The sequence below is a fragment of the Streptopelia decaocto genome (genome assembly GCF_964273445.1).
Source record: "Streptopelia decaocto genome assembly, chromosome: 2".
Taxonomy (NCBI): domain Eukaryota; kingdom Metazoa; phylum Chordata; class Aves; order Columbiformes; family Columbidae; genus Streptopelia; species Streptopelia decaocto.
The window spans coordinates 95,606,366-95,616,145 of record NC_138655.1 but is presented as its reverse complement, the minus strand read 5'-3'; the positions used below and the strand labels follow the sequence as shown (position 1 = coordinate 95,616,145).

At 47.9% G+C, this 9,780-nt stretch overlaps 1 long non-coding RNA gene across 1 annotated transcript; it reads right to left on the bottom strand.

The window, feature by feature from the left end:
* Positions 1 to 359: 359 nt before the first annotated feature.
* Positions 360 to 8,451, bottom strand: LOC309435612. Its single transcript, XR_014183199.1, has 3 exons — positions 8,270 to 8,451; positions 4,826 to 4,965; positions 360 to 472 (listed from the first exon to the last, which is right to left on the bottom strand). It is a non-coding gene; the product is annotated as an uncharacterized lncRNA (long non-coding RNA).
* Between the last annotated feature and the right edge of the window lie 1,329 nt (positions 8,452 to 9,780).

Genomic DNA, 9,780 nt, shown 5'->3' with positions numbered 1-9,780 from the left:
GTTGTGGAAACAAACTTGACATGGGTCCTATGTTACCTCTGTTCCTGCTCCTAATCCCATAGACATGTAAATATAGAAAATTAAATCGATAAATGTGTGCACACAGAAGCCCACAGGAGACCACCGGAGACTGCAGGAGATTGCAGGAGACCGTTGGAGACAGAAGGACACCGCTAGAAACCACAGGACATCATTGGCTCTGTGTCTTGGTTAAAAAAGGAAAAAGGTTTTCACATTTCAGCAAATAATTAAGACTTTTGTTTTCTCTCTCATTCTCCCTATATGTGTGTCTATGGACAATATAGTTTAGAAAAATATGTACATATCGACTATAACAACTATAAATGCACGCACAGAGAAGCCCGCCGGAGATTGCAGGAGACCGTGGGAGACTGAAGAACACCGCTGGAAACCACAGGACGCCACTGGAGAACGTCGGAGACCAAAGGACACCGTGGGACCTGCACCTTGCCTGAAAAAAGGAAAAGTTTCTTAACATTTTACAAATACTTCAGACTTTTTCTTTCTCTCTCCCTCTGGAAATAATAGAAACGCAGTACGGAAGGAAGGGAGAAAAAGTCATCTTTTGAACTTACAATCATTATGATGCGATCTGCTACAATAATAGATTTTGACATTAAAAGAAACACCACAGAATCGCAGAATCACAGAATCAACTGGGTTGGAAAAGACCTCAGAGATCATCAAGTCCAACCCTTGGTCCAACTCTAGTCCGTTTACTAGATCATGGCACTTAGTGCCATGTCCAATCTCAGTTTAAAACCTCCAGGGACGGCGAGTCCACCACCTCCCTGGGCAGGCCATTCCAACACCTGACCACTCTCTCTGTAAAGAATTTCTTTCTAATATCCAGCCTAAATTTCCCCTGGCAGAGTTTAAGCCCATGCCCCCTTGTCCTATTGCTAACTGCCTGGGAGAAGAGACCAATCCCCACCTGGCTATAACTTCCCTTCAGGTAGTTATAGAGAGTGATGAGGTCACCTCTAAGCCTCCTCTTCTCTAGACTAAACAACCCCAGCTCCCTCAGCCTCTCCCCATAGGTCTTATGTTCAAGTCCCTTCACCAGTCTTGTTGCTCTTCTCTGGACCCGCTCCAGCACTTCAGTGTCTTTCCTGAACTGAGGGGCCCAGAACTGAACACAATACTCCAGGTGTGGCCTCACCAATGCAGAGTACAGGGGAAGGATCACTTCCCTTGTCCTGCTGACCATGCTATTTTTGATACAGGACAGGATACCGTTGGCCTTCTTGGCCACCTGGGCACACTGATGGCTCATGTTGAGCTTCCTGTCAATTAGTACCCCCAGGTCCCTTTCTGTCTGACTGCTCTCCAGCCACTCTGCGCCCAGCCTGGAGCACTGCAGGGGGTTGTTGTGACCAAAGTGCAGCACCCAGCACTTGGCTTTATTGAACTTCATCCCATTGGAATCAGCCCATTTTTCCAGTCTATCCAGATCCCTCTGCAGAGCCCTCCTGTCCTCCAGCAGGTCGACATTCCCTCCCAACTTGGTGTCATCAGCAAATTTGCTGATGATGGTCTCAATCCCCTCATCTAAATCGTCAATAAAGATGTTAAACAGGACTGGACCCAACACTGACCCCTGGGGAACACCACTAGTGACTGGCCGCCAGTTAGATGCAGCCCCATTCACCAGCACTCTCTGGGCCCGGCCCTCCAGCCAGTTCTTAACCCAGCGTAGAGTACGCTTGTCCAAGCCATGGGCTACCAGCTTTTGCAGGAGTATATTATGGGAGACAGTGTCAAAGGCTTTGCTGAAGTCCAGATAGACCACATCCACGGCTTTCCCCTCATCCACCAGGTGAGTTACCTGATCATAAAAGGAGATCAGGTTGGTCAGACAGGACCTGCCCCTCCTAAACCCATGCTGGCTGGGTCTGATCCCTTGTCCATCCTGAAGGTGCTGTGTGATTCCATTCAGGATGATCTGCTCCATAACCCTGCCAGGCACCGAGGTCAGGCTGACAGGCCTGGAGTTGCCAGGGTCAGCTTTGCAGCCCTTTTTGTGGACTGGGGTAACATTGGCCAATTTCCAATCATATGGGACCTCCCCAGTGAGCCAGGACTGTTGGAAGATGATGGAGAGCGGCTTGGAAAGTTCTTCTGCCACCCTAGGATGGATCCCATCTGGTCCCATAGACTTGTGAGGATCCAGATGGCTCAGTAAATCACCAACTATTTCCCCCTAGAATACAAGGGGCCTATTTGGCTTCCTATCTCTGTCGACCACCTCCAGAGATGAGTTGTCCTGAGGGCCACCTGTCTTACTGGTAAAAACTGAGGCAAAGTAGGTATTAAGTACCTCAGCTTTCTCCTCATCTTTATTAACTATATTTCCCCCAAAGTCCAACAGAGAATGGAGGTTTTCCTTGCCCCTCCTTTTGTTATTTACATATTTGAAGAAGGACTTTTTATTATCCCTGACAGAATTGGCCAAATTAACTTCAAATTGCACTTTTGTTTCCCTGATTTTTCTTCTGCATGATCTAGCTATTTCCATAAATTCTTCATAAGTAGCCAGCCCTTTTTTTCCACAGTCGGTAAAGTCTCTTTTTATTTCTGATTTCATTCAGAATGTCCCTGTTTAGCCAAGCCGGTTGTCTTCCCCGCCGGCTAGCCTTTCGGCACACTGGTATAGCCTCTTCCTGTGCACTCAAAACCTCCTGCTTGAAGCATGTCCAACCCTCCTGGGCCCCCTTGTTTTTAAGCATTGTTTCCCAGGGTATGCTCTGAAATAGACTTCTGAATAGGCAAAAATCTGCCCTCCGGAAGTCCAGCGTAGAGGTTTTGTTAATGGTTCTCCCTGCATCTCTGAGTATTGAAAATTCTATTATTTCATGGTCGCTATGCCCCAGGCGGCCTCCAACCACTACATCTCCCACCTGCCCTTCTCTGTTTGTAAGCAGTAGGTCTAGCGGGGCCTTACCCCTGGTAGGTTCATTTACCAGCTGATGAAGGAAATTGTCCTCTATACACTCTAGGAACTTCCTAGACTGCCTCTTCTGTGCAGTATTGAGCTCCCAGCAGATATCCGGCAGGTTAAAGTCACCCACAAGAACAAGGGCCATCGATTTTGAGACATCTGCCAGCTGCTTGTAGAATAATTCATCTCCTTCATCGTCCTGGTTGGGCGGTCTATAACAGACACCCACGAGGATGTCAGCCTTGTCACTGCTGACCTCAAGTTTAACAGAGTCGCGTGACTCTCTAACATATAAAGCCACCCCTCCACCTCTCCTACCCTGCCTATCTTTTCTGAAGAGCTTGTAGCCACACACAGCAGCACTCCAGTCATATGAGTCATCCCACCATGTTTCTGTGATGGCAACTATGTCATAGCTTTCCTGCTGCACGATGGCTTCCAGCTCCTCTTGTTTGTTGCCCATACTGCGTGCATTAGTGTACATGCACTTCAAGTGGGCTGCTGATTTCACCTTAATTCGGGCTTTCCATCCTTAGGCTGATCTTTGGAGAGCCCAGTTTCAATCCCTTCCCCCTTCAAACCTAGTTTAAAGCCCTCCTGATCAGACCTGCACACTTATGGGCTATAGTCCTCTTGCCCTCCCTAGAAGGATGAAGCCCGTCTGATTTGAGGAGACTAGGTACCATGGAGTTTGCCCCATGGTCAAAAAACCCCAAATTTTGACGGTGACACCAATCCTTAAGCCACCTGTTGATGAGATGGGCTTTTCTACTCCTCTCTTTATTTAGCTCCTCATCCATCCCAGATAGCACAGGAACTGAGGCAAATATCACTTGTGCTCCCGTCTCATGAACTGACCGAAACATGCTCCTAGTGATGCATCTAGTAAAAAAACAGGAAAGATTTGTATCAGTTCTAGTGTAACATTGTATCTGCTGAGACTGTGGCTTCCCTAGATGTCAGCTGGGGAATATAGAGGCTGCAGGAAAGTTTGTTGACAGAAAGTGGGAAACGTGGATTTTTTTTCCCAGTTAACTCATTCTTTCCCCTTTCCTCTTCTTCGCACCCCTTTAGGCTCACGACCTTCCAAAAGCTATTGCGGCAGATCACACACAAGTCCCTGCCGTTGGCTCGAACTCTGGAACACCATCAGGCAGATACGTTATTGGAATATTGTCTTGCGTGCTGCTGGGCCAAGAAGTGACACGAACGTCACGTAAACACGGGCAGTGATGGCTCCTGGTCAGCAGTCACAGGTTGGCCTCAGTAACTGCTGTGAGATTAATCCCACACAGGAGCAACAGTAGATGCTTCTGCCTTGTCAGCTTCATGAACAGGGCAAGTGGAGGGGAAAAATGCTCTTCTGTTAACCTAAAGTCATCACCCATGCTATCTGCAGCAATCATAGATTTTAACATTAAAAAATAAATTCCTCATTATGCATCTGTTAGTAAAACTGAGAAGAACTGTATCAGATCTAGTGTACAATTGTATCTGCCGAGACCGTGGCTTCAGTACAAGGAAGCTGGGAATCTAGAAGCTGCAGGAAAATTTGTCAACAAAAACTGGTAAACTTTGATTTTTTTTTCCCCCATTAACCCTCTTCCCCCCCTTCCTCTTTTCCCATCCCTGTTTAGGCTCATAACCTTGCAAAGGCTATTGCAGCAGCTCACACATTTCTTCTGAAGCATTCAGATGCTGAAATGAGGCAGAGAAATGTGGCCTACTGTCAGAGCAGACCTGAGGCTGAGCAGCAAATTAGAGACTTGGAGACAGAAGCTTACGAGGTATGCTTTTTATTCAGAGCCTGGTCTTTGGGAACCCTTCTATCACTCTTCTGATTCAAGGATCTTGTTTGCTTACATGTCCTCTGCTCCTCCTCTCCTCCCCCTCTTGCTGTTTTCCTCTGTCATCTCTGTTGTGTCTTCTTGTTGCATTCAGTAATTCTCATCTCTGGCATTTTGTTTCTTCTTCCCAGGTTTGGTCAGGAATTCGTAACAGGGCTGTAGGAAGAAGTACTGGAAGTGAGGCTGGACTGGCAACAAATCCACACTGTGTTTTGGCAAAAAAGGGACACGGTTAGTTGATTACTCCCCTGTCCTGTAGACGACAGGGACTGATTTGGGGCCAGCACCACAAAGGCTTCCTCCCAAGGGTGCTGGGCAGACTTGGGGTGGGCGGGGCTGCACATGCCTGGCTCTGTCACCCCCGTGTCACAATGCCAGCACCCGGCAATGCAGCGCTCACAATGCCCCGAGCAGGATCAAAAGGAGCAGCCGCGTCCCGTGTCCACTGCCCGGGGGCAGCCCCAACACATCCCAGAGGAAGCACTTGAGGAGCTGGTGGAATCACAGGGCAGGGGCTGAGGGAGGAAGAGCTTGCATGAGGCTGATGGAGGTTCTCCACTGCAAGGTGATCTGCTGGCAGGGCCACCTTCCAAGCTCAGCTCATGGATGGAAATCCTTTTCAACTGGACAGCAGTGGAGAGACCAAGGGAATTTCTTCTGTGCTTGGAACACCCACTGGTGTCCCACCAGGCACAGGAAGGACTCTTGCCCCCAAGGTCCATCAGCTCAGAGGCATTTCGGCAGTCTCCCAAGGCCGGGAGGTGGCTCCGGCTCAAGGTAGGATAGGGTAGGATAGGCGAGGGCTTGGGCAGGTCCTGGGGGGCGTGAGCAGCCTGTGGGACAAGGAGCCAGGTCTGGCTCACATGCTCAGGGAACAGCCGATCGCCAGCACTGGGGTCAGGAAGGAATTTTTTCCCCCGGGGCAGATTGGCGCTGGTCCCCGGGGGTTTTTTGCCTTCCTCTGCAGCATTGAGCATGACCGCTTTGCAGAGCTCCTCTGGGCCTTTTTGGCTCGGTTCCTGCCTGCTGCTCAGGGACCAGGAAGATGGCCTCTCATGCCCTGCAGCTGGGGGGAGGAAGGCTTTTTTTTCCCCCAGGTGGGACAGCAAGCGTCTCTGGGGTTTTTTTGCCTTCCTCTGCAGCGCTGAGCACGGCCCCTTGCCACGGCTTCTTTGGGCCATTTGGCCTGGGCGCCTGCTGCTCCATGAGTTGGCCCTAAACTTAGCTAGAACAGCCTGCCTAAACCAGCATAGAACAACTCACCTAAACCAACCTTACACAACCTAAACCAGTCTGCCTTAAAAAACCTTCAATCAGCCACCAACAACCTAAGCAGAACCTTAAACAATCTACAACAAATTACCTAAACCAAAGAAACCAACCTAAACACCCTAAAACAAACCTACCCAAACCAAATGATCTATAAAATCCTACCTAAAACAATCTAAAACTACAGACACCGGCATTTCTCAGCCAACCTTAAACAACCTGCAACCAAACAAGCTAAACAAACCAAAACCAACCAAACTTAACCTAAAACAACCATTAAACAATCTCAAACAACTTCAAAACAATCTGATCAAGGATAAAACTACCTAAAACAACCCATCTAAACCAACCTCAAAAATATGGAACCAAATGACATAACCTGACCAAAATGACCTCAAGCAAACAACCCAAAGCTAAATAGAACCACTGAAACCAGCCTACAATCACCAAGCTAAAAACCAATCTAAATCAACTAAACTTCAACAACGAAGGTAAAACACCCGAAAAAACCTCAACAACCAAACTCCAACCACCAGCCACCCTACCCCATGCAGTGTCTCACTTGGATGTGTCTGCAGTCTTGGAAGCTTGACTACCCCAGGTTCTCCTACAAATGGACCCTGAGCTTGTTTGGAGGTTCTCAAGTACAGCGCAGCTACCGTATCCCCGTGACCTAGCAATGGTTCGCCTCTAGCGGGGAAGCTCGTCCTCTTTGAGCAAGGCAGGGAAACACATGGAGCAGGGAAGGAGGAAGGGGACATCTGCTGAGACAGCAGAAACAGCCCAATCCAGCCTGGTGATTAGTGGGGGGACACATGTCCCAGCGAGATTGCAGTCACATCCAAATCATCCAGACACCACCTAAAACCAACAAAACACAATGTCAATCTAACCAAAGCACCTAAAGCACCCTCAACAACCAATCTAAACCACCCCAACCTGAAGGAACCCATCTTCAAAACATGCAACGGAAATAACACTGCCTAAAACAACCTACCAAAAAGTAACTAAACCAACCTAAACCAAACAACCTGAACCCACCTCAACACAAACCCTTCAAGCAACCTAAACTCTGTAAACCAAACCTGCCTAAACCAACCTACCTGAAAACACAGACACCCACCAACCCACCTAAACTGCCTACTAAAAAGAAACAACCTAAAATAACCAACCAACCAACTTAAAATCATCTAAATAACCTAAACCAAACTACTGAAAATGGCCCAACGAAAACAGCTTCAGATGCGCCACCTACAACAACCAACACAAGACACCTTCAACCAAAAATCACCTGCATCAAGCAACCTGAACCCACCAGCCTTTAACAACCAGCCTCTCACAACCACCCTCAAAGAACCTGCCTCAAACCAACCTCAAACGACCGCAACAAACTGAACCAAGCTACTAAAAACAGAAACCTAAACCAAACTAACACAACCACTGCTAAAGAATCGTCAGAAAACAGCACCAACCAAAGAACCCAGCAAAACCAAGAATAATAATCCTCCAAAGCTAAACAACATAGATCAGCGGTAAGAAAATCACATCACACAACCTAAACCAACCCACCTAAACTAACCGACCGAAAACAAGCTAAACCATAGACCTGAAACAAGCAATCAAAGACCGCCAACCTAAACCAAGTTTAACAAACCTTAACCTAAAACAACCAGCCTTCAGTGACCTATGAACACACAACCCAACAACAACGTAATACAGTGTCAAACAACCAGTCTCAAAAAGCCTACCAAAACCAACTCATATAAACTAACCTAAACCTACCAAATGAAACCAACCTAAAAAAAAACAACAAAACCAAAACAACAACAACAACAACAATACAAACAACATCAACAACCAAAACAGAACACCAAAGAAGGTAGAAAGAAACAAGTAAAACCCAAACAAGTTACAGAAAAGGAAGGCAAATGTAGGAAACTGCATGCAGAGATGTTGCATGGGGACCCAGTGCTTTGCAGCAGCCACTGGTGTCCTGTCAGGAACAGGAAGGATTCGCAGCTGCCACTCGGCACCTCTCCCTGCGGGCAACGCCAGCGCCTGGCAGGGACCAGAGCGCTTCTCGTGCACCCTGCCCAAGAAGCACAGCAGCCAAACAAGGTGCGCAAGGCAAAACATCTGCTTGTCATCGCTACATGTGATGCTTTGGAAAAGATCCCACAGTACCACATACCTCTTCTTTGGTGCATGGTCAGTCCCGCGCCTCATTCTCAAGGTTCTCCCTCTTCAGGAACCAGGCAAAGCTTGGCCTCTATTCCTGCTGCTGCTCTCTGCAGCTCTGGGACTTGCCTTTGCCAGCCTGCAAGGGCTGTTTTTTCAAGCTAAAGAATGCATCAGCCTGCTCCTGGCTACATGTGGGTTTGTGTTAAGGATTGTCAGCATTGGCTCTGAAAAAGAGTGAGAAACGGAAATGACATGGAACAACAGAACATGAAAAAACATAAAATGAAGTAAATTTTAAAAAATTTAAAGAAATAAAATAAAACAAAACAAATAAAATAGAAACACTTGTACCCATTGTGTTTTGTGTCCTGGAGAGTGGTTTTGAGGGAAGAGTGAAGGAAGGGAGAGGGAAAGGTGAAGGGCAGGGGGGAAGGGAAGAGGATGGCAGAAGAGAAAAGAAAGCCCTGACAGAGCCCTGAGGGCTCCATACCTGAAATTGTGCAGGTTTCACTGAAAGCGAACTCATTTTCTTCATGGAGTTAGAAACCTTTCTTTTTCACAGCTCGCACAGTCACTATTTGGAATTACTTTGAAAACACGAGATAACACCCCAGCACAGAGCTCATGTTTTTAATTGCTCCCGTCTGAGAGCCAAGGACATTCTGACTGCTCTGCCCACAGATGTTACGGATCGAGGAAGAGGGGCAGAGATGGGACAGAGCTTGACTGACATCCAGGCTGATCGATAAGAGTGTTTCATCCCATTAGCGCCATGGTAATTATTTAAGGAGAGAGGGGATCGTTCTCACTCTCTCAGGCGTGCAGTGCAATCTTGATAAACTGGCCACATGGGTCAAGAAAGCTACCTGGCAACCAAACAGATCCATTGCACTCTTCTGCTCAGCACATCAAGATTTGCCCTCTAAGTCTCGGCAATTTCTTCAATATCACCAATAATCAACACAGGTTTCAAATAGCAACATGGCATGACAAAATAATACATACTTCTCTTTAAGTCCACTCCTTTTTTTAATCTTTGCCTAGACCTTCAGGAAATGTCAAACCAAACTGACTACTGAGCAGTTCGACACACAACCCACGCAAAATAAAGGCTACCAATTAGGAACCCGATGACAAGTATCAATCGTGCAACTGCTACTCTATGGCACGGCTGCCCTGAACCCATCACCCCCTGGAGATGAAGGCCAAGGGAGACAGCACTCAGCCGGCAAATATTCCAAAAACACGTTTTGCTCACAGATCTTACAGCAAGTTTTCCCTCAGCAAACAAAAGATCAAACAGCAACAACAAGCAGAAATAATACTCACAAGTCTGAACCATCTTCTACGGGATTTTCCCGTACCGGCCGACACGGCCGGACCCGGCGGGCACACCCGCTGCCCCCGCTCCAGCTGCCCGCCAAGCGGCGGCGCCGGCCGCGCCACCCACGCGTGCCCACAAGCGGCCTCGCCCTCCCCGCCCGCCCGCCGGGCACAAGACGGAGCCCAGCGCAGCCCCGC